The sequence below is a fragment of the Myodes glareolus genome, chromosome 14 (genome assembly GCF_982192425.1).
Source record: "Myodes glareolus chromosome 14, mMyoGla1.1, whole genome shotgun sequence".
NCBI lineage: Eukaryota > Metazoa > Chordata > Mammalia > Rodentia > Cricetidae > Myodes > Myodes glareolus.
Window position 1 is genome coordinate 444,032 of NC_142039.1, and position 24,682 is coordinate 468,713.

The window sequence follows — 24,682 nt, forward strand, 5'->3', positions numbered from 1 at the left end:
TGAATTGAAGTGTTGGGACAGACTGCTTCTCTTTCAGAGAAACTCTTTTAAATTTCTTTTAAATGCTTGTAAGCAGTTTAAAGCAGTTTCAAAAAAAGTGATTTTCTCTGTAACTACTGCATTTAGAAAGTAAAGAAACACTCCATTCACTTCACACCGTGAATTGAAGTGTTGGAACAGACTGCTTCTCTTTCAGAGAAATGCATGTGAGTTGCTGGTGAATGCTTGTAAGTAGCTTAAAGCACTTTCAAAGGAAAGTGATTTTCTCTGAAAGTACAGCATTTAGAAAGTGAATCAACACTCCATTCACTTCACACATGGAATTGAAGTGTTGGAACAGAGTGCTTCTCTTTCAGAGAAACAGATGTGAGTTTCTTGTGAATGCTTGTAAGTAGCTTAAGGCACTTTCAAAGGAAAGGGATTTTCTCTGTAAGTACAGCATTTAGAAAGTGAATTTACACTCCATTCACTTCTAACAGTGAATTGAAGTGCTGGAACAGACTGATTCTCTTTCAGCGAAACTCATGTGAGTTGCACATGAATGCATGTAAGCAGCCTTAGGCAGTATCAAAAGAAAGTGATAATCTCTCTAACTACAGCATTTAGAAAGTGAAGCAACACTCCATTCACTACGCACAGTGAATTGAAGTGTTGGAACAGACTGCTTATCTTTCAGAAAAATGCATGTGAGTTTCTTGTGAATGCGTGTAAGTAGCTTAATGCACTTTCAAAGGAAAGTGATTTTTTGGAAAGGACAGCATTTAGAAAGTGACGCAACACTCCATTCACTTCGCACAGTGAATTGAAGTGTTGGAACAGACTGCTTCTCTTTCAGAGAAACAGATGTGAGTTTCTTGTGAATGCTTGTAAGTACCTTAAGGCACTTTCAAAAGAGAGTTTTTTTCTCTAAAAGGAGAGCATTTAGAAAGTGAAGCAACACTCCATTCACTTCGCACAGTGAATTGAAGTGTTGGAACAGACTGCTTCTCTTTCAGAAAAACGCATGTGAATTTCTGTTGAATGCTTGTAAGTAGCTTAAGGCACTTTCAAAGGAAAGTGATTTTCTCTGAATGGACAGCATTTAGAAAGTGAAGCAACACTCCATTCACTTCGCACAGTGATTGAAGTTTTGGAACAGACTGCTTCTCTTACAGAGAACCGGATGTGAGTTTTTTGTGAATGCTTTTAAGTAGCTTAAGGCACTTTCAAAGGAAAGTGATTTTCTCTGAAAGGACAGAATTTAGAAAGTGAAGCAACACTCCATGTACTTTGCACAGTGAATTGAAGTGTTGGAGCACACTGATTCTCTTTCAGAGAAACTCATGTTAACTTCTTGTGAATGCTCGTAAGTATCTGAAGGCACTTTCAAAGGAAAGTGATTTTCATTGAAAGTACAGCATTTGGAATGTGAAGAAACACTCCATTCACTTCACACATTCAATTTAAGTGTTGGAACAGACTGCTTCTCTTTCAGAGAAATGCATGTGAGTTTCTTGTTAATGCTTGTAAGTAGCTTAAGGCACGTTCATAGAAAAGTGATTTTCTCTGAAAGTACAGCATTTAGAAAGTGAAGCAACACTCCATTCACTTCACACAGTGAATTGAAGTGTTGGAACAGACTACTTCTCTTTCAGAGAAACGCATGTGAGTTTCTTGTGAATGCTTGTAAGTAGCTTAAGGCACTTTCAAAGGAAAGTGATTTTCTCTGAAAGGCCAGCATTTAGAAAGAGAAGAAACACTCCATTCACTTGGCACAGTAAATTGAAGTGTTTGAACAGACTGCTTCTTTTTCAGAGAAACGCAGGTGAGTTTCTCGTGAATTCTTCTAAGAAGCTTTTATTACTTTCTAAAGAAAGTTACTTTCTCTAAAATAACAGCATGTACAAAGTGAAGCACCACTCCGTTCAGTTCGCACAGTGAATTGGTTTGTTTGAACCGACTGCTTTTCTTTCAGAGAAACGCATGTGAGTTTCTCGTGAATGCTTCTAAAAAGCTTAAGGCACTTTCAAAAGAAAGTGATTTTCTCTGAATCTACTGCATGTACAAGGTGATACAACACTCCATTCACCTCAGATAGTGATGTGAATTGATTGAACATATTGCTTCTCTTTCACAGAGATATAGGTGAGTTTCTCGTGAATCTTTTAAGAAACTTAATGCACTGTCAAAAGATAGTAATTTTCTCGGAAACTACAGCATTTACAAAGTCAAGCACAAACCCATTCACTCTGCAAAGTGAATTGAAATGCTTTAACAGACTGCTTTTCTTCCAGATAAAGGCATGTAAGTTTTTCCGGAATTCTTCTAAGAAGCTAAATGCACTTTCAAAAGAAATTTTGTTTCTCTCGAACTACAGCATTGACAATGTAAGAAACACTCCATTCATTTCACACAGTGAATTGAAGTTTTTGAACAGACTGTTTCTCTTTTAGAGAAACACAAAGGAGTTATTCGTGAATGCTTCTGAAATGCTGAATGCACTTTCAAAAGGAAGTGATTGTCTCTAAAATGACAGCATTTACAAAGTGAAGCAACACTCCATTCACTTCGCACAGTGAATTGAACTTTTTGAACACACTGCTTTTCATTCAGAGAAATGCATGTTAGTTTCTCGTGAATGTTTCTAAGTAGCTTAAGGCACTTTCAAAAGAAAGTGACTTTCTCTGAAGCTACAGCATGTTCAAAGTGAAGAAACACTCCATTCACTTCGCACATGAAATGAAGTCTTTTAAAAGACAGCTTCTTTTTCAGAGAAATGCAGGTGAGTTTGTTGTGAATGCTTCTATGAAACTTAAGGCACTTTTAAAAGAACGTGATTTTCTCTAAAAAGACAACATTTACGAAGTTAAGCAATACTTCATTCCCTTTGCACAGTGAATTGAAGTGTTGGAACAGACTGCTTCTCTTTCAGAGAAACAGATGTGAGTTTCTTGTGAATGCTTGTAAGTTGCTTCAGGCACTTTCAAAGGAAAGTGATTTTCTCTGAAAGGACAGCATTTAGAAAGTGAAGCAACACTCCATTCACTTCGCACAGTGAATTGAAGTGTTGGAACAGACTGCTTCTCTTTCAGAAAAATACATGTGAGTTTCTTGTGAATGCGTGTAAGTAGCTTAAGGCACTTGCAAAGGAAAGTGATTTTTCTGAAAGGAAAGCATTTAGAAAGTGAAGCAACACTCCATTCACTTCGCACAGTGAATTGCAGTGTTGGAACAGACTGCTTCTCTTTCAGAAAAGTGCATGTGAGTTTCTTGTGAATGCTTGTAAGTAGCTTAAGGCACTTTCAAAGGAAAGTGATTTTTTCTGAATGGACAGCATTTAGAAAGTGAAGCAACACTCCATTCACTTCGCACAGTGAATTGAAGTGTGGGAACAGACTGCTTCTCTTTCAGAGAAACAGATGTGAGTTTCTTGTGAATGCTTGTAAGTTGCTTCAGGCACTTTCAAAGGAAAGTGATTTTCTCTGAAAGGACAGCATTTAGAAAGTGAAGCAACACTCCATTCACTTCGCACAGTGAATTGAAGTGTTGGAACAGACTGCTTATCTTTCAGAAAAATGCATGTGAGTTTCTTGTGAATGCGTGTAAGTAGCTTAATGCACTTTCAAAGGAAAGTGATTTTTCTGAAAGGACAGCATTTAGAAAGTGACGCAACACTCCATTCACTTCGCACAGTGAATTGAAGTGTTGGAACAGAGTGCTTCTCTTTCAGAGAAACAGATGTGAGTTTCTTGTGAATTCTTGTAAGTACCTTAAGGCACTTTCAAAAGAGAGTGATTTTCTCTAAAAGGAGAGCATTTAGAAAGTGAAGCAACACTTCATTCACTTCGCACAGTGAATTGAAGTGTTGGAACAGACTGCTTCTCTTTCAGAAAAACGCATGTGAATTTCTGTTGAATGCTTGTAAGTAGCTTAAGGCACTTTCAAAGGAAAGTGATTTTCTCTGAATGGACAGCATTTAGAAAGTGAAGCTACACTCCATTCACTTCGCACAGTGAATTGAAGTGTTGGAACAGACTGCTTCTCTTTCAGAAAAATGCTTGTGAGTTCCTTGTGAATGCGTGTAAGTAGCTTAAGGCACTTTCAAAGGAAAGTGATTTTTCTGAAAGGACAGCATTTAGAAAGTGAAGCAACACTCCATTCACTTCGCACAGTGAGTTGTAGTGTTGGAACAGACTGCTTCTCTTTCAGAGAAACGCATGTGAATTTCTGTTGAATGCTTGTAAGTGGCTTAAGGCAGTTTCAAAGAAAAGTGATTTTCTCTGAAAGGACAGCATTTAGAAAGTGAAGCAACACTCCATTCACTACGCACAGTTAATTGAAGTGTTGGAACAGACTGCTTATCTTTCAGAAAAATGCATGTGAGTTTCTTGTGAATGCGTGTAAGTAGCTTAAGGCACTTTCAAAGGAAAGTGATTTTTCTGTAAGGACAGCATTTTGAAAGTGAAGCAACACTCCATTCACTTCGCACAGTGAATTGAAGTGTTGGAACAGACTGCTTCTCTTTCAGAGAAACAGATGTGAGTTTCTTGTGAATGCTTGTAAGTAGCTTAAGGCAGTTTCAAAAGAGAGTGATTTTCTCTAAAAGGAGAGCATTTAGAATGTGAAGCAACACTCCATTCACTTCGCACAGTGAATTGAAGTGTTGGAACAGACTGCTTCTCTTTGAGAAAAACGCATGTGAATTTCTGTTGAATGCTTGTAAGTAGCTTAAGGCACTTTCAAAGGAAAGTGATTTTCTCTGAATGGACAGCATTTAGAAAGTGAAGCAACACTCCATTCACTTCGCACAGTGATTGAAGTTTTGGAACAGACTGTTTCTCTTACAGAGAACCGGATGTGAGTTTTTTGTGAATGCTTGTAAGTAGCTTAAGGCACTTTCAAAGGAAAGTGATTTTCTCTGAAAGGATAGAATTTAGAAAGTGAAGCAACACTCCATGTACTTTGCACAGTGAATTGAAGTGTTGGAGCAGACTGCTTCTCTTTCAGAGAAACTCATGTTAACTTCTTGTGAATGCTCGTAAGTATCTGAAGGCACTTTCAAAGGAAAGTGATTTTCATTGAAAGTACAGCATTTGGAATGTGAAGAAACACTCCATTCACTTCACACATTCAATTTAAGTGTTGGAACAGACTGCTTCTCTTTCAGAGAAATGCATGTGAGTTTCTTGTTAATGCTTGTAAGTAGCTTAAGGCACGTTCATAGAAAAGTGATTTTCTCTGAAAGTACAGCATTTAGAAAGTGAAGCAACACTCCATTCACTTCGCACAGTGAATTGAAGTGTTGGAACAGACTACTTCTCTTTCAGAGTAACGCATGTGAGTTTCTTGTGAATGCTTGTAAGTAGCTTAAGGCACTTTCAAAGGAAAGTGATTTTCTCTGAAAAGCCAGCATTTAGAAAGAGAAGAAACACTCCATTCACTTGGCACAGTAAATTGAAGTGTTTGAACAGACTGCTTCTTTTTCAGAGAAATGCAGGTGAGTTTCTCGTGAATTCTTCTAAGAAGCTTTTATTACTTTCTAAAGAAAGTTACTTTCTCTAAAATAACAGCATGTACAAAGTGAAGCACCACTCCGTTCAGTTCGCACAGTGAATTGGTTTGTTTGAACCGACTGCTTTTCTTTCAGAGAAACGCATGTGAGTTTCTCGTGAATGCTTCTAAAAAGCTTAAGGCACTTTCAAAAGAAAGTGATTTTCTCTGAATCTACTGCATGTACAAGGTGATACAACACTCCATTCACCTCAGATAGTGATGTGAATTGATTGAACATATTGCTTCTCTTTCACAGAGATATAGGTGAGTTTCTCGTGAATCTTTTAAGAAACTTAATGCACTGTCAAAAGAAAGTAATTTTCTCGGAAACTACAGCATTTACAAAGTCAAGCACAAACCCATTCACTCTGCAAAGTGAATTGAAATGCTTTAACAGACTGCTTTTCTTCCAGATAAAGGCATGTAAGTTTTTCCGGAATCCTTCTAAGAAGCTAAATGCACTTTCAAAAGAAATTTTGTTTCTCTCAAACTACAGCATTGACAATGTAAGAAACACTCCATTCATTTCACACAGTGAATTGAAGTTTTTGAACAGACAGTTTCTCTTTTAGAGAAACACAAAGGAGTTATTCGTGAATGCTTCTGAAATGCTGAATGCACTTTCAAAAGGAAGTGATTGTCTCTAAAATGACAGCATTTACAAAGTGAAGCAACACTCCATTCACTTCGCACAGTGAATTGAACTTTTTGAACACACTGCTTTTCATTCAGAGAAATGCATGTTAGTTTCTCGTGAATGTTTCTAAGTAGCTTAAGGCACTTTCAAAAGAAAGTGACTTTCTCTGAAGCTACAGCATGTTCAAAGTGAAGAAACACTCCATTCACTTCGCACATGAAATGAAGTCTTTTAAAAGACAGCTTCTTTTTCAGAGAAATGCAGGTGAGTTTGTTGTGAATGCTTCTATGAAACTTAAGGCACTTTTAAAAGAAAGTGATTTTCTCTAAAAAGACAACATTTACGAAGTTAAGCAATACTTCATTCCCTTTGCACAGTGAATTGAAGTGTTTGAAAGACAGACCTTCCTTCAGAGAAACACATGTGAGTTTCTCATGAATGCTTCTAAGTAGCTTAATGTACTTTCAAAAGAGAATGATTTTCTCTAAAATAAAAGAATTTACAAAGTGAAGTAACACTCCATTCACTTCGCACAGTGAATTGAATTGTTTGAACAGACTGCTTCCCATTCAGAGAAATGTATGTGTGTTTCTCCTGAAGTTTTCTAAGAAGCTTAATGCACTTTCAAATGAAAGTGACTGTCTTTGAAAGTACAGCACTTACAAAGTCAAACAACACTTCATTAACTTCTCACAGTGATTTGAAATGTTTGAACAGATTGCTTTTCTTTCAGAAAATGCATACAAGTTTTTCTTCATAATTCTAAGATTCTTATTGCATTTTCTAAAGAAAATGATTATCTTTGAAACTACAGCATTTACAAAATAAAGCAGCACTCCATTCACTTCTCACAGTGACTTGAAATGGTTGAACAGACTGCTTCTCTATTAGAGAAAAGTATGTCTGTTTCTCATTAAACTTTCTAAGAAGCTTAATGCACTTTCAAAAGTAAGTGATTATATTTAAATTTCCAGCATTTACAAAGTAAAGAAACAATCCAGTCATTTTTCACAGTTATTTTTCTGTTTGAACTGTTTGCTTTAATATCAGAGAAATGCATATCATTTTTTTTTCATTCCTTCTAAGAAGCTTAATGCACTTTCAAAAGAAAGTCATTATTTTTGAAACTACAGCATTTACCAAGAAAAGCAACACTCTATTACTTCTCACAGTGATTTGAAGTGTATGACCAGACTGCTTCCCTTCTGGAGAAACTCATGTGAGTTTCTCGTGAATGCATTTTAGAATCTTAATGCACTGTCCCAAAGTGATTATCTTTGAAACTACAGCATTTACAAAGTAAAGAAACACTCCATTTACTTCTCACAGTGCTTTGAAGTGTTTCAACAGACTGCTTGTCTATTAGAGTAAGGCGTGTGCCTTTCTCATGAAAGCTTCTAAGAGGCCTAATGAACTTTCAAAAGAAAGTGATTATTTTTGAAACTACAGCATTTACTAAGTAAAACAACACTCCATACACTTCTCATTGTGATTTGAAGTGTTTGATCAGACTGTTTCTCCTTTAGTGAAACGCATGTTCGTTTCTCTTGAAAGGTTTTAGGATGCTTAATTCACTTTCAATAGAAAGTAATTATCTTTGAAACTACAGCATTTTCAAAGTCAAGCAACACTTCATTCACATCTCACAGTGACTTGAAATTTTGGAATAGACTGTCTCATTCAACGAAATGCATGTGTGTTTCTCGTGAATGCTTCTGACAAACTTAATGCACTTTCAACAGAAAGTGATTTTCTTTGAAACTACAGCATTTAGAATGTAAAGCAACACTCCTTTGGCTTCTCAGAGTGCTTTGAAGTTTTGAACAGAGTTCTTCTCTATTAGAGAAACGCATGTGTATTTCTTGTGAATGCTTTTTAGAATCTTAATGCACTTTCAAGTAAAGTGAATATCTTTGAAACTACAGCATTTAAAAACTAAAGCAACACTCCATTCACTTCTCACATTGATTGGAAGTGTTTAATCGGACTGCTTCAGTGAAATGCATGTGCGTTTCTCATGAAAGCTTCTAAGAAGCATAATGCACTTTCCAAAGAAAGTGATTTTCTTTGAAACTAATTCATTTACAAAGAAAAGCAACACCCCATTCACTTCTCACAGTGATTTGAAGTGCTTGAACAGATTCCTTCAATTTCAGAGGAACACATACTAGTTTTTCTTGTACACAATGGGCAGTATGTACACTATGGACAGTATGTACACAATGGACAGTATGTACACAATAGACAGTATGTACACAATGGACAGTATGCACACAAGGGAGAGTATGTACACAGTAGACAGTATGAACACAGTAGACAGTATGTACACAATGGAGAGTATGTACACAATGGACAGTATGTACACAATGGACAATATGTGCACAAAAGACAATATGGACACAACCCTCAGTATGTACATAATGGACAGTATGGACAAAATGGGCAGTAGGTTCACAATAGATTACCAAATGGACAGTAGGTTCACAATGGACAGTATGTACAAAATGGACAATATGTACACAATGGACAGCATGGACACAATGGACAGTATGTACACAATAGACAGAATGTAAAGAATAGGCAGTAAGTACACAATAGTATGTACAAAATAGACATTATGTACACAATGAATGGTATATATACAATGGACAGTGTGTACACAGTAGAGAGTATGTACTCAGTAGATAGTATGGACACAAAGGACAGTGGGTATATAATGCAGTGAATGTACATAATTGACAATATGTAAAGAATTGACAGCATGTGCAAAATGGACAGTATATACACAATGGACAATAAAGACACAATGGTGCGGGAGAATTATCTGTATTCTGTCAATCATATTTTAATAAAACGCTGATTGGCCAGGCAGGCAGTATAGGCAGGTCAACCAGACAGGAAGTAGAGGCGGGGCAAAGAGAATAGAATAAGGTTATGGAGGAGGAAGGTCCCTCCGGCACTCCTGGGCAGACCACCGAAGAGGCAACATGTAAGCTGTCACATTGAGAAAGGTATTGAGCCCGTGTGGCTAACATAGATAAGAATAATGGGTTAAGATAAGTCATAAGAATTAATAAGTAGCCTGACCTAATGGGCCAATCAGTTTATAACCTTATGGAGTCTTGTGTGTGATTTTCTTTGGGGCCTGCCTGCTGTGGGGTACTGGGCGGGACAGATACCCCAACAAGCCGGCCCCCTCATGTTACATATGGCGCCCAACGTGGGGAACTGAATCCACAAAAAGCCTGAGAAAACTTGGAAAAAAATAGAATAAAACATGGCTTCTTGGTGGCAGCAATTTCTCAGGTCTACTTTGCTTGCTAGAGGCAAGCAAGCGCTCTCATCTGAGAGAGGCTTCCTGACTCAGCTTTAGCTGCAAAACCTTGCAGCTCTTTAAAGAGGTCCTGCCACAAAACACTTAAATGTTGTTGATGACAAGCTGAACGCATTCTTTTCAGTTTTCAGCTGTAGCAGGAAAAAAGCTATGCTGTTTTAAAATGCCGGCTATCTGGGCTGTCCTGCCAGAGCAAACTCTGACTCTTTCAGACAGGCAGTCCGACTAAATATGGTCTGTGAACAGAATGCTGCAGCTTACTTGCTGACAAGGACCTTAAAACGCCATAGAGTTATGACAATAAACACAGCTCTGGCTGGTACCTCAGCCTTGAGGCTGAAAAGCTAAGGAATGAGCTGGATCTAACCGTCAAAGCCACAGCTCTCCATATTACTTAATAAATTAAAGACTTATATGGTCAAAAAAAATATACAATAAAGAGAGATTCAAAGAGAAAAAAAACCTCTAAATGGTTTACAATATGTATATGCAGGCTAAAAGTTAAAGTTCTTAAAGTTAAAAGGAAAGAAAGAGAGTAGTTGGGTGTGGTGGTACACACCTTTAATCCCAATGCCTGGGAGGCAGAGGCATATTGACCTCTGTGACTTCAAGGGGTAGAGGTAGATTGACCTCTGTGACCTCAAGGTGTGGTAGTACACGCCTTTAATCCCAATGCCTGGGAGGCAGAGACAGATCTCTGTGAGTTCAAGGTGTGGTAGCATACACCTTTAATCCCAGCACTGGGGAGGCAGAGACAGGAGGATCTCTGTGAGTTCAAAGACAGCCTGGTCTACAGTGTTATTCCAGGACAAAGATATACAAAGATCCTGTCTCAAAAAGTAAAAGTAAAAATAAAAGAAATAGAGGTTAAAATAAAGCCACATAAAGATGAAAAATGCACAGAGAATCTTCATACTGTATGCTATTATGCTCTCTTTAAATTGTTTGATTGCTGAGGAAGGAGCAACAACTGCTAAAAGACTTTTGTTTATAAATGCTGCTGAACTAACCCAAGATAGGAATTTTGAAAATACCTTGGCTTCAAAACTGAAGTCAAAAGGTATGTTACTTTGGAGAAGAGATTTTGCTTTTGTTTCCACAGAAAACGAGAGACTCTGGATTTATTCAGAGTTAAGAATAATCACCTTTGACCAAGGGAGGCCACCTAAAAAATCTTCGATAGGAACAGATGGCCCAGATGTCTGAGTTCTACATCCAGAACAGATTCAAGACTACTGCCTGAGATGATCGAGACTCACAGGATACTCCAGTCATGACTTGATTATAACTCTAAATTTTCTTTAGGTCCCCTTAAGACTATCAGCGCCCCCAACCAGCAGGAAGTAGCCTGAAATACTACGCCCACATTCCCAACAAATGGATTATGGGTATTTTCCTTTGTTTAAAAAAAAAAGAGAGGGAAATGGTGCGGGAGAATTATCTGTATTCTGTCAATCATATTTTAATAAAACACTGATTGGCCAGGCAGGCAGTATAGGCAGGTCAACCAGACAGGAAGTAGAGGCGGGGCAAAGAGAATAGAATAAGGTTATGGAGGAGGAAGGTCCCTCCGGCACTCCTGGGCAGACCACCGAAGAGGCAACATGTAAGCTGTCACATTGAGAAAGGTATTGAGCCCGTGTGGCTAACATAGATAAGAATAATGGGTTAAGATAAGTCATAAGAATTAATAAGTAGCCTGACCTAATGGGCCAATCAGTTTATAACCTTATGGAGTCTTGTGTGTGATTTTCTTTGGGGCCTGCCTGCTGTGGGGTACTGGGCGGGACAGATACCCCAACAAGCCGGCCCCCTCATGTTACAGAACGTATGTACACAATGGACAGTTTGTACACAAAAGACAGTATGTACACAATGGACAGAATGTACACAATGGACAATATGTACATGATGGACCATATGTACACTATAAAATAGATAGCAAGTACACAATGGACATTAAGTACACAATAGAGAGTAAGTACACCATAGACAGTACCTTCAGACTAGACAGTATTTATACACTAGGCACTATGTACACAGTAGACAGTATGTACACAATGGACAGTATGTACACAACGGACAGTATGTATACAATGGACGTTATGTACACAATGGACAGAATGTACTCAATGGACACTCTGTACACAATGGACAGCATGTACACTACAGTGAGTATGTGCACAATGAACAGTATGTATACAATGGACAGTATATACACAATAGACATTCTGTAGAATAGAGACAGTATGTAGACAATGAACAGTATGTACTCAAGGGACAGTATGTACACAATAGACATTATGTACAAAAGAGACCGTATGTATACAATGGACAGTAGGTAAACAATGGACAGTATGTACACAATGGACATTATGTATTCAATAGACATTTTGTACAAAAAAGACAGAATGTACACAATGGACAGTATGTACACAACGGACAGTATGTACACAACACAATAGTCAGTATGTACGCAATAGAGAGTATGTACACAATCACAGTATGTACACAACGGACAGTATGTATACAATGGACATTATGTACACAATAGACAGTAGGTAAACAATAGACAGTATGTACACAATGGACAGTATGTACATAATGGACAGTATGCACACAATGCACATTTGTACACAACACAATACACAGTATGTACACAATGAGCAGTTTGTACACAATGGACAGTAGGTCCACAATAGACAGTATGTATACAATAGACAGTATGTACACAATAGCATGTATAAAATGGACAGTATATACACAATAGTATGTACACCATGCACAGTACGTACACAATAGACAGTATGTAAACAAAAGACAACATGTGCACAGTGGACAGTATATACACAATAAACAGTATGTACATATTAGTATATACACAAGGGATAGTATGTACACAATGGATAGTATGTACACAATAGTATGTACAAAATGGACAGTATGTACACAATGGACAATATGTACACAATAGGCACTATACACAATGGACAGCAAGTGCACAATGGACAGTATGTATCCAATAGACAGTATGCACACAATGTACAATATGTACACAATGGACAAAATGTACACAATTGCCAATATCTACACAATTGACAGTATGTACACAATGGAGAGTATGTACAGGGTGGACAGTATGTGCACAACACAATGCGCAGTATGTACACATTAACAGTATGTAAAAAATGGACAGTATGTACACAATGGACAGAAAGTACACAATAGAAAGTATGTACACAAGGGACAGCATGTACACAATGGACAGTAAGTACACAATAGACAGTATGTAGAAAATGGACAGTATGTACAAAATAGACACTATGTACACAATGGACAGAATGTACAACATGGACAGTATGTACACACCATAAAAGACTATATATATACAATGGACAGTATGTACAGAGTAAATAGCATGTACACAATGAACAGTATGTAGATAATGGACAGTATGTATCTAATGGACAGTATGTACACAATGGACAGTACGTACACAATGGACAGTATATACAAAATGGACAGTATGTACACAATGGACAGTATGTCCACAATGGACAGTATGTACACAATAACCAGTATGTATGCAATGGACAGTATGTACACAACACAATAGATATTGACAATAGACAGTAGGTACACTATAGACAGTATATACACAATATACTGTATATACACAATAGTATGTACACAATGGACAGTATGTACCCAATTGTATGTACACAATGAACAATATGTACACAATGGACAGTATGTACACAATAGGAAATACGTACACAATGGACAGTATGTGCACATTGGACAGTATATATGCAATGGATATTTTATACACAATGGACAGCATGTACACAATGGACAGTAAGTACACAGCACAATAGTCAGTATGAACACAATAGACAGTATGTACACAATGGACGATATGTACGAAATGGCAGTATGAACACAACAGAGAGTATGTACACAATGGATAGTAAGTACACAATGTGCAATATGTAAACAATGGACAGTATGTACAATAGACATTATGTATGAAAGAGACTGTATATGCCAAAAGGACAGTATTTAAACAATGAACATTATTTACACAGTGGACAATATGTACAAAATTGACAACATGTGCACAATGGACAGTATATGCACAATGGACACTATGTACACAATGGACAGTATGTACACATTAGACAGTATATACACAATAGACCGTATGTACACAATGGACAGTATGTACACAATGGACATTATGTATACATCACAATTGAGTATATGTATACCATAGAGAGTTTGTACACAATTGACAGTATTTACACATTGGACCGTATATGCAAAATGTACAGTACATACACATTGGACAATATGTACACAGTAGACAGTAGTATACAGTAGACACTATATTCACAGTACTCACTGCATACAAATTAAACAGTATGTACACAATGGACCGAACGGACACAATAGAGAGTATGTACGCAATGCAGAGTATGTACACAACTCAATAGACAGTATGTCCACAATAGACAATAGGTACACAATAGAGAGTATGTACACCGCATACAGTATGTACACAATAGTATGTACACAATGGACAGTATGTACTCAATAGTATTTATACAAATGACAGTATGCACACAATGGAGAGTATGTACACAATGGACTGTATGTACAAAATGGACACTATGTACAGAATGGACAATATGTACACAAAAGACAATATGGACACAACCGTTAGTATGTACATAATGGACAGTATGTACACAATGGACAGTAGGTTCACAATAGATTACCCAATGGACAGTAGGTTCACAATGGACAGTATGTACAAAATGGACAGTATGTACACAATGAACAGTATGTAAAAAATGGACACTATGTACACAATAGACAGTATGTACAAAAGAGACAGTATGTAAACAATGAACAGTATGTAATCAATGGACATTATGGACACAACACAAAAGTCAGTAAGTACACAATGGACAGTATGTAGACAACGGACAGTATCTATACAATGGACAGTATGTACACAATGGACAGTACGTACACAATGGACAGTATGTACAAAATGTACAGTATGTACACAATGGACAGTATGTACGCAATGGCCAATATGTACACAAGAAAATAGATAGTATGTACACAATAGACAGTAGGTACACATAAGACAGGATGTACACAATATACTGTATATACACAATAGTATGTACACAATGGACAGTATGTACACAATTGTATGTACAAAATGGACAGTCTGTACATAATGAAGAGAATGTAGACAATGAAGAGTCTGTACACAATAGAAAGAATGTACACAATGGACAGTCTGTACACAATGGACAGTCCTTACACAATGGAAATTCTGTACGCAATGGACAGTGTGTACACAATGGACAATATATAAACAATGGACAGTATGTACACAATGGAGTGTCTGTACACAATGGACAGTACATACACAATGGACAGTATGTACAAAATGGACAGTATGTACAGAATGGACAGTGTGCACGCAATGGCCAGTATTTACACAAGAAAATAGATAATATGTACACAATAGACAGTTGGTACACATTAGACAATATGTACACAATATACTGTATATACACAATAGTATGTACACAATGGACAGTATGTACACAATTGTATGTAAAAAATGGACAATATGTACACAATGGACAGCATGTACACAATAGGCAATAAGTACAGAAAGGACAGTATGTGCACAATGGACAGTATGGACACAATGGACAGTATGTACGCAATGCAGAGTATGTACACATCTCAATAGACAGTATGTCCACAATAGACAATAGGTACACAATAAAGAGTATGTGCACCCTATACAGTATGTACACAATAGCATGTACACAATGGACAGTATGTACTCAATAGTATTTAAACAAAGGACAGTATGCACACTATGGACAGTATGTACACAATGGACTGTATGTACAAAATGGACAGTATATACAGAATGGACAGTATGGACACAATGGGCAATATGTACACAAAGGACAATATGGACACAACGGTCAGTATGTACACAATGGGCAGAATGTACACAATAGACAACATGTACACAATGGATAATATGTACACAATAGACAGTATGTCAACAATGGACAGCATGGGCACAATAGGCAGTATATACACAATGGACAGTATTTACAAATTTGTATGTACACAATTGAAAGTATGTACACAATGGACAATATGTACACCATGGACGGTACGTACAAAATGAACAGTATGTCCAGAATGGACAGTATTTACACAAAGGACAGTATGTACAAAATAGACAGTATGTACACAATGCACAGTATATACACAACAAAATAGAGAGATTGTACACAATAAACAGTAGGTACACAATAGACATTACGTGCACAGTGGGCAGTAAGTATACAATGGACAGTATGAACACAATGGACAGTATGTATACAATGGACAGTATGTACCAAATTGATACTATGTACTAAATGGACAGTATGTACACACCACAATAGACACTATGTACACTATGGACAGTATGTACACAGTAGAGAGTATGTACACAGTGGAGAGTATGTAACAATGGAGAGTATGTACACAGTAGACATTATATAAACAGTAGACAGTATGCACACATTAGAGACTATGTACACAGTAGGCAGTATGTACACAATTGACATTATGTACACAATGGACAGTATACATACAATGCACATTGTGTACACAACAGAAAAGACAGTATTAGAAAATGGACAGTATGTACACAAAGGACAGTATGTACAAAATGAACAGCATATGCACAATAGCCAGTGTGTACACAATTGAGAGCATGTGCACAATGGACAGTATATACACAATGGACAGTATGTACACAATGGACAATATGTACACTATAGACAGTATGCAAACAATGGACAGAATGTGCACAATAGACAGTATATACACAATAGACAGTATGTAAAAATTAGCATGTACATATTAGAGAATATATACATAATTGTATGTACACAATGAACACTATGTACACAATGTACAGTATGTACAAAATGGACAGTGTAGACACAATAGATTGTATGTACACAATAGACAGTATGTACACAGAGTACAGCATGTGCACATTGGGCGGTATATACACAATGGACAGTATATACTCATTAGTATGTACACAATGGACCATATGTACTCAATGGATAGTATGTACACAATGGATAGTATGTACACAATGGACAGTATGTATAGAATGGACATTATGTACACATTGGAAAGTATGTACACAATGGACAGTATGTACATAATGGACAAGTATGTACACAATACTATGTAAACAATAGACAGTATGTACACAATGGACAATATGTACACAAGGACAGTATGTACAAAATGGACAGTTCGTATACAATGGACAGTATGTACACAATAGAAAGTCTGTACACAATGGACAGCATGTACACAATGAACAGTATATATACAATGGACAGTATGGACACAATGGATAGTAAGTACACAATCGACAATATGTACACAATGGACAGTATATACAAAATGGACAGTATGTACACAATGGACAGTATGTACACAATGGAGGGTATATACACAATGGACAGTACGTACACAATGGACAGTATGTACACAATGGACAGTATGTACAAAATAGAAAGTTTTTACACAATAGAGAATATGTACACAGCACAATAGACAGTATGTACACAATGGACAGTATGTACACAATAGACAGTATTTACTCAAAGGACAGTATGTACACAAGGGACAGTATGTACAAAATAGAAAGTTTTTACACAATAGACAGAATGTAAACAATGGACAGTCTCTCCACAATGGACAGTCTGTACACAATGAACCGTCTGTACACAATAGACAGAATGTACACAATGGACAGTCTGTCCACAATAGACAGAATGTGCACAATAGACAGAATGTGCACAATGGACAGTCTGTCCACAATGGACAGACTGTACACAATGGACAGTCGCTGTACATAATGGATAGTCTGTACACAAAGGAGAGAACGTACACATTGGAGAGTCTGTACACAATGGAAAACCTGTATGCAATGGACAGTCTGTACACAATGGGTAGTTTGTACACATTGGACAGTCTGTACACAATGGGTAGTTTGTACACATTGGACAGTCTGTACACAATGGATAGAATGTAGACAATGGAAAGTCTGTACACAATGAACATAATGTACACAATTGAGAGTTTGTACACAATGGACAGTCTGTATACAATGGACAGAAAGTACACAAAGGACAGTCTGTATGCAATGAACAATCTGTACACAATGGACAGTCTTACACAATGGACGTAATATACACAATGGACAGAATGAACACAATGGAGAGTCTGTACACACAATATTCTGAATACAATGGACAGACTTTTTACAATGGACAGATTGTACACAATGGACTGTCTCTACACAATGGACATTCTGTACACAATGAATAGTCTGTACACAATGGACAGGGTTTAAAAAATTGGCAGTATGTACACAATGTACAGTATGAACAAAAGAGTATGTACACAGTTGACAGAAAATATACAATGGACAGTATGTACACAAAGGACGGAAATACAAATTGGACAATCTGTACACAATGGACAGTATGTACACAGTGGATAGTATGTATACAAGTACAGTATGTACACAATGGATAGTATGAAAAAAATTGTATGAACACAATTGACAATATGTACACAATGGACAGTATGTACACAATGCACAATATGAACAAAATAGTATGTATACCATTGTCAGTATGCACAAAATGTACAGTATGTACACAATGGACAGTATGAACAAAATGGTATGTACACAATAGACAGTATGCACACAATGTACAGTATGTATACAATGGACACTATGTACACAACGGACAGACTGTTCAAAATGGATAGTCTGTACACAATTGACAGTTTGTACACAATGAACAGTATGAAAAAAATAGTATGTACACAATAGACAGTATGTACACATTTGACATCTGTGCACAATGGACAGTCTGCAAACAATGAACAGTCTGTCCACAATAGACAGAATGTGCACAATAGACAGAATGTACACAATGGACAGTCTGTCCACAATGGACAGACTGTACACAATGGACTGAATGTACACAATGGAGAGTGTGTGCACAATGGACAGTCTGAACACAATGGACAGTGTGCAAAAAATGGGCAGTATGTCCACAATGGACAGTAAGAACAAAAGAGTATGTTTATAATAGACAGAAGGTACACAATGGACAGTATGTACACAAAGGAAAGAAGTACAAAATGGATAGTCTGTACACAATGGACAGTCTGTACACAGTGGATAGTATGTACAAAATGGACAGTATATAAACAATGGAGAGTATGTAAAAATTGGACAGTATGTACACAATGGATAGTATATAAACAATATACAGAATGTACACAATGGACAGAATGTACACAATTTACAGTCTGTACATATTGGACAGTCTCTGAACACAATGGACAGTGTGTACACAATGGAGATTCTGTACTAAATGAACAGTGTTTACACAATGGAGAGTCTATACAATGGACAGTCTGTATAATGGACAGTCTGTACACAATGGACAGTCTGTACAAAATAGACAGTCTGTACACAAAGGACAGAATGTACACAATGGACAGTCTGTAAACAATGGACAGTCTGTACAAGATGGACCGTCTTTACACAATGGACAGTCTGTACACAATGGACAGTCTGTAAACAATGGACAGTCTGTACACGATGGACAGTTTGTACCCATTGAACAATATGAATAAAATGGTATGTACACAATAGGCAGTCTGTACACAATGGACAGTATGCACAAAATGGACAGACTGTACACAATGGACAGCCTGTACACAATGGACAAAATGTACACAGGAACAGTCTGTACCCAATGGACAGTATGTATACAATGGACCATATGTGCACAACACAATAGACAGTCTGTACACAATGCACATTATATACACAATGGACAGTATGTAAACAATTTGCAGTATGTACACAATGGACAGTATGAACAAAATAGTATGTACACAAGAGAGATAATGTACGCAATGGAAAGTATGTATATAATAGACAAAAGTACACAATGGACAGTCTGTACACAATGGACAGTATGTACACAATGGACAGTATGAACAAAAGAGTATGTATAAAATAGACAGTATGTATGCAATGGACAGCATGTACACAATGGACAGCATGAACAAAATTGTATGTACACAATAGACGGTATGTACACAATGAACAGTCTTTTTACAATGGACAGTCTGTACACAATAGGAAGTCTGTACACAAAGGACAGAATGTACACAATAGAGAGTATGTACACAATGGGCAGAATGAACAAAGTAGACTGTATGTATACTATGGAGAGTATGTACACAATGGACAGTATGTACAAAATAGACAGAATATACACAATGGTCAGTCTGTACAAAAAGGGCAGTCTATACACAATAGACATAATGGACACAATGGAAGGTCTGTACACATTGGAAAGTCTGTACACAGTGGACAGTTTGTACACAGTGGACAATATGTACACTAGTGACATTCTGTACACAATGGACAGAATGCACACAATGGATAGTCTGTGCACAGTGGACAGTGTGTACACAATGGACAGTCTGCACACAATGAACAGTGTGTACACAATGTACAGTCTGTACAAAATGGAGGGTGTGTACATAATCGACAGAATGTACACATTGAACAGAATGTACACAATGGACAGTGTGTACACAATGGGCAGTCTGTACACAATGGACCCTCTGTACACAAAGGAAAGTCTGGACACAATGGACAGGGTTTGCACAAGGGACAGAATGTACACAATGGACAGGCAGTACACAATGGACAAAATGTACACAAGGAGAGTCTGTACACAATGGACAGTACGTATACAATGGACAGTATGTGCACAACACAGTAGACAGTATGTAAACAATGGACAGTATGAACAAAATAGTTTGTACACAATAGACAGAATGTACACAATGAAAGTATGTACACACTAGACAGAAGTACACAATGTACAGTCTGTACATAATGGACAGTCTGTATACAGTGGACAGTATGTACACAATGTACAGTATTACACAATCGACAGTATGAACAAAGTAGTATGTATACAATAGACAGTATGTACGCAATGGACCGTATGTACACAATCGACAGTATGAACAAAATTGTATGTATACAATAGACGCTATGAACACAAAGAAAAATCTGTACACAATATACATTTTGTACACAATGGACAGGATGTGCACAAGGACAGTCTGTACACAATGGACTGTATGTGCACAACACAATAGACACTTTGTACGCAATGGACAGTATATACACAATGGACAGTATGTACACAATTTGCAGTATGTACAAAATGGACAATAAGTACACAATGGACAGTTTTTGCTCATTTAACTGTATGAACAATATATTATGTACACTCTAGACAGTCTGTACACAAAGACAGTCTGTACAAAATGAACAGTCTGTACACAATGGTCAGTCTGTACCCAATGGATATAATGTACACAAGGACAGTCTGTACAAAATGTACAGTATATATAAAATGGACAGTATGTGCAAAACACAATATACAATATGTACACAATGGACAGTATATACACAATGGACAGTATGTACACATTTGCACTATGTAGACAATGGACAGTATGAACAAAACAGTATGTACACAATAGACAGAATATACACAATGGAAAGTATGAACACTTTACACATTGGACAGTCTGTACACAGTGGACAGTCAGTAAACAATGGACAGTGTGTACACAATGGATAGAATGTAAACAATGGACAGTCTGTAGATAATGGATAGTATGTACACAATGAACAGTATGAACAAAATAGTTTGTAAACATTAAACAGTACGTACACAATGGACAGTATGTACACAGTGGACAGTAGATACACAAGGAATAGTCTGTGCACAATGGAAAGAATGCACTCAATGGATAGAATATACACAAGGAGAGTCTGTACACAATGGACAGTATGTATACAATGGACAGTATTTGCACAACACAGTACACAGTATGTAAACAATGGAAAGTATATACATAATGTAGAGTATGTACACATTTTGCTGTATGTACACCATGGACAGTATGAACAAAATAGTATGTCACAATAGATAGAATGCACACAATGAAAGTGTGTACACACTAGACAGAAGTACACAATGGACAGTCTGTAATTAATGGACAGTCTGTACACAATGGACAATCTGTACAAAATGGACAGTCTGTGCACAATGGACAGAATGTACATAAGGACACTGTGTACACAATGCACCATATGTATACAAAGGTAAGTATGTGCACAACACAATAGGCAGTATGTACACAATGGACAATAAGTACACAATGGACAGTTTGTACACATTGAACTGCATGAACAAAATAGTATGTACACTATAGACAGTCTGTATACAATGGACAGTCTGCACAAAAAGAACTGTCTGTACACAACGGACAGTGTGTACACAATGGATACAATGTATTCAAGGACAGTCTGTACACAATGGACAGTATGTATACACGGGACAGTATGTGCAAAACGCAATATACAATATGTACACAATGGACAGTATATACACAATGGACAGCATGTACAGATTTGCAGTATGTAGACAATGGACAGTATGAACAAAACAGTATGTACACAATAGACAGAATGTACACAATGCAAAGTATGTACACAGTAGACAGAAGTACACAATGGACAGTCTGTACACAATGGACAGAATATACACAATGGACAGTCTGTACACAATGGACAGTCTGTGCACAATGGACAGCCTGTATAAAATGGAAAGAATGTACCCCATGGACAGAATGTTCATAATGGACAGTCTGTACACAATGGAGAGTCTGTAAATAAAGGACAAGATGGACACAATGGAGAGTCTGTAAATAAAGGACAAGATGGACACAATGGACAGCCTGTAAACAGTGGACAGTATGTACATAATGGACAGTGTGCTCACAATGGACAGAATGTACACAATGGACAGTCTGTACAAAATAGACATTCTGTACACAATGGACAGTCTGTAAACAGTGGACAGTATGTACGTAATGGACAGTATGTGTACACAATGGACAGCCTGTACACAATGGAGTGTTTGTATGCAATGGACAGTCTATACTCAGTGGACAGTCTGTGTAGAATGGACAGACTGTACACAATGGATAGAATGTACAGAATGAAGAGCCTGTACACAATAGACAGTCTGTAAACAATGGACAATCTCTGTACAAAATGGAAAGTCCATACACAATGGAAAGAATGTACACAATGGAGAGTAAGTACACAACGGACAGTATGTACAAAACAGACAGTCTGTACACAGTGGACAGTCTCAACACAATGGACAGTCTGTACACAATGGACAGAATATACACAATGGACAGTCTGTACTCAATGGACAGTCTCTATACAATGGAAAGTCTGTACACAATGGACAGTCTATACACAATTGAAAGTATGTACACATTGGAGAGTCTGCACACAACGGACAGTCTGCAGACAATGGACAGTCTCTACACAATGGACAGTCAGTACACAATTGAAAGTATGTACACATTGGACAGTCTGTACACAATAGACAGTCTGTGCACAATGGACAGCCTGTATGAAATGGAAAGAATGTACCCCATGGACAGATAGTACATAATGGACAGTCTGTGCACAATGGACGGTGCGTAAATAATGGACAGTGTGTACACAATGGACAATCTGCACACAATCGATAGTCTGTACACAATGAACAGTATGTACACAATGGACAGTCTGTACACAATGGACAGCCTGTACAAAATGGACAGAATGTACCCAATGGACAGAATGTACACAATGGACAGTGTGCAAACAATGGACAGTCTGTGCACAATGGACAGTTTGTACACAATGTACAATAGTACACAATGGACAGTCTGTACACAATTGAAAGTATGTACACATTGGAGAGTCTGTACACAATGGACAGTCTGTGCAAAATAGACAGTCCCAATGCAATGCACAGTCTGTACACAAGAGACAGAATGTACACAATGAACAATCAGTAAACAATGGACAGTCTGTACACAATGGACAGTATGCACACAATGCCCACTCTGTGCACAATGGTCAGAATGTTCACATTGGAAGGTCTTTGCACAAAGGATACGCTGTACACAATGGACAGTAGTACACAATGGATAGTCTGTACACAATATACAGTATATATACTGTGTACACTATATAGACAATTGAGAGTCTGCACACAACGGACTGTTTGTACACTATGCAGAGAGTGTACACAATGGACATTAGTACACAATGGACAGTCTGCACACAATGGACAGTCTTTGCACAATAGAGAGTCAGTACACAATGGACAGTCAATAAACAGTGGACAGTCTGTAAACAGTAGCATGTACACAATAGACAGAATGTACACAACGGATAATCTGATTGTAAACAATGGACAGTTTGTACACAATAGACAGTCTGAAAACAATGGACAGACTGTACACAGTGGACAGAATGTACTTAATGGACAGTCTGTATACTATGGATAGTCAGTACACAAGACAGTCAGTACACAATGGACAGTCAATAAACAGTGGACAGTCTGTACATAGTGCACACTCTGTACACAATGGATAGTCTGTACACAGTTGAAAGTCTGTATATAATGGACAGTCTGTACACAATGGACAGTCTGTACAAAATAGACAGTCTGTGCACAATAGACAGTCTGTACTCAAAGGACAGTCTGTACACAATGAAGAATCTGTACACAATGGACAGTCTGTACATAAAGGACAGTCTGTACACAATTGACATCAGTACACACTGGACTGTAGTACACAATGGACAGTCTATACCCAATGGACAGTCTGTACACAATGGACAGAATGTACTCAATGGATAGAATGAACATAATTGACAGTCTGTACACAATGGAAATAATGTACACAATGGAGAATCTGTACACAATGGACAGTAGTACACAATGGACAGTCTGTACACAATGGAGAGTCTGTACACAATGGACAGAATATACACAATGGAGATTCTGTATACAACGGACAGTTAGTACACAACACAAGTCTGTACACAAAGGACAGTCAGTACACAATTGAGA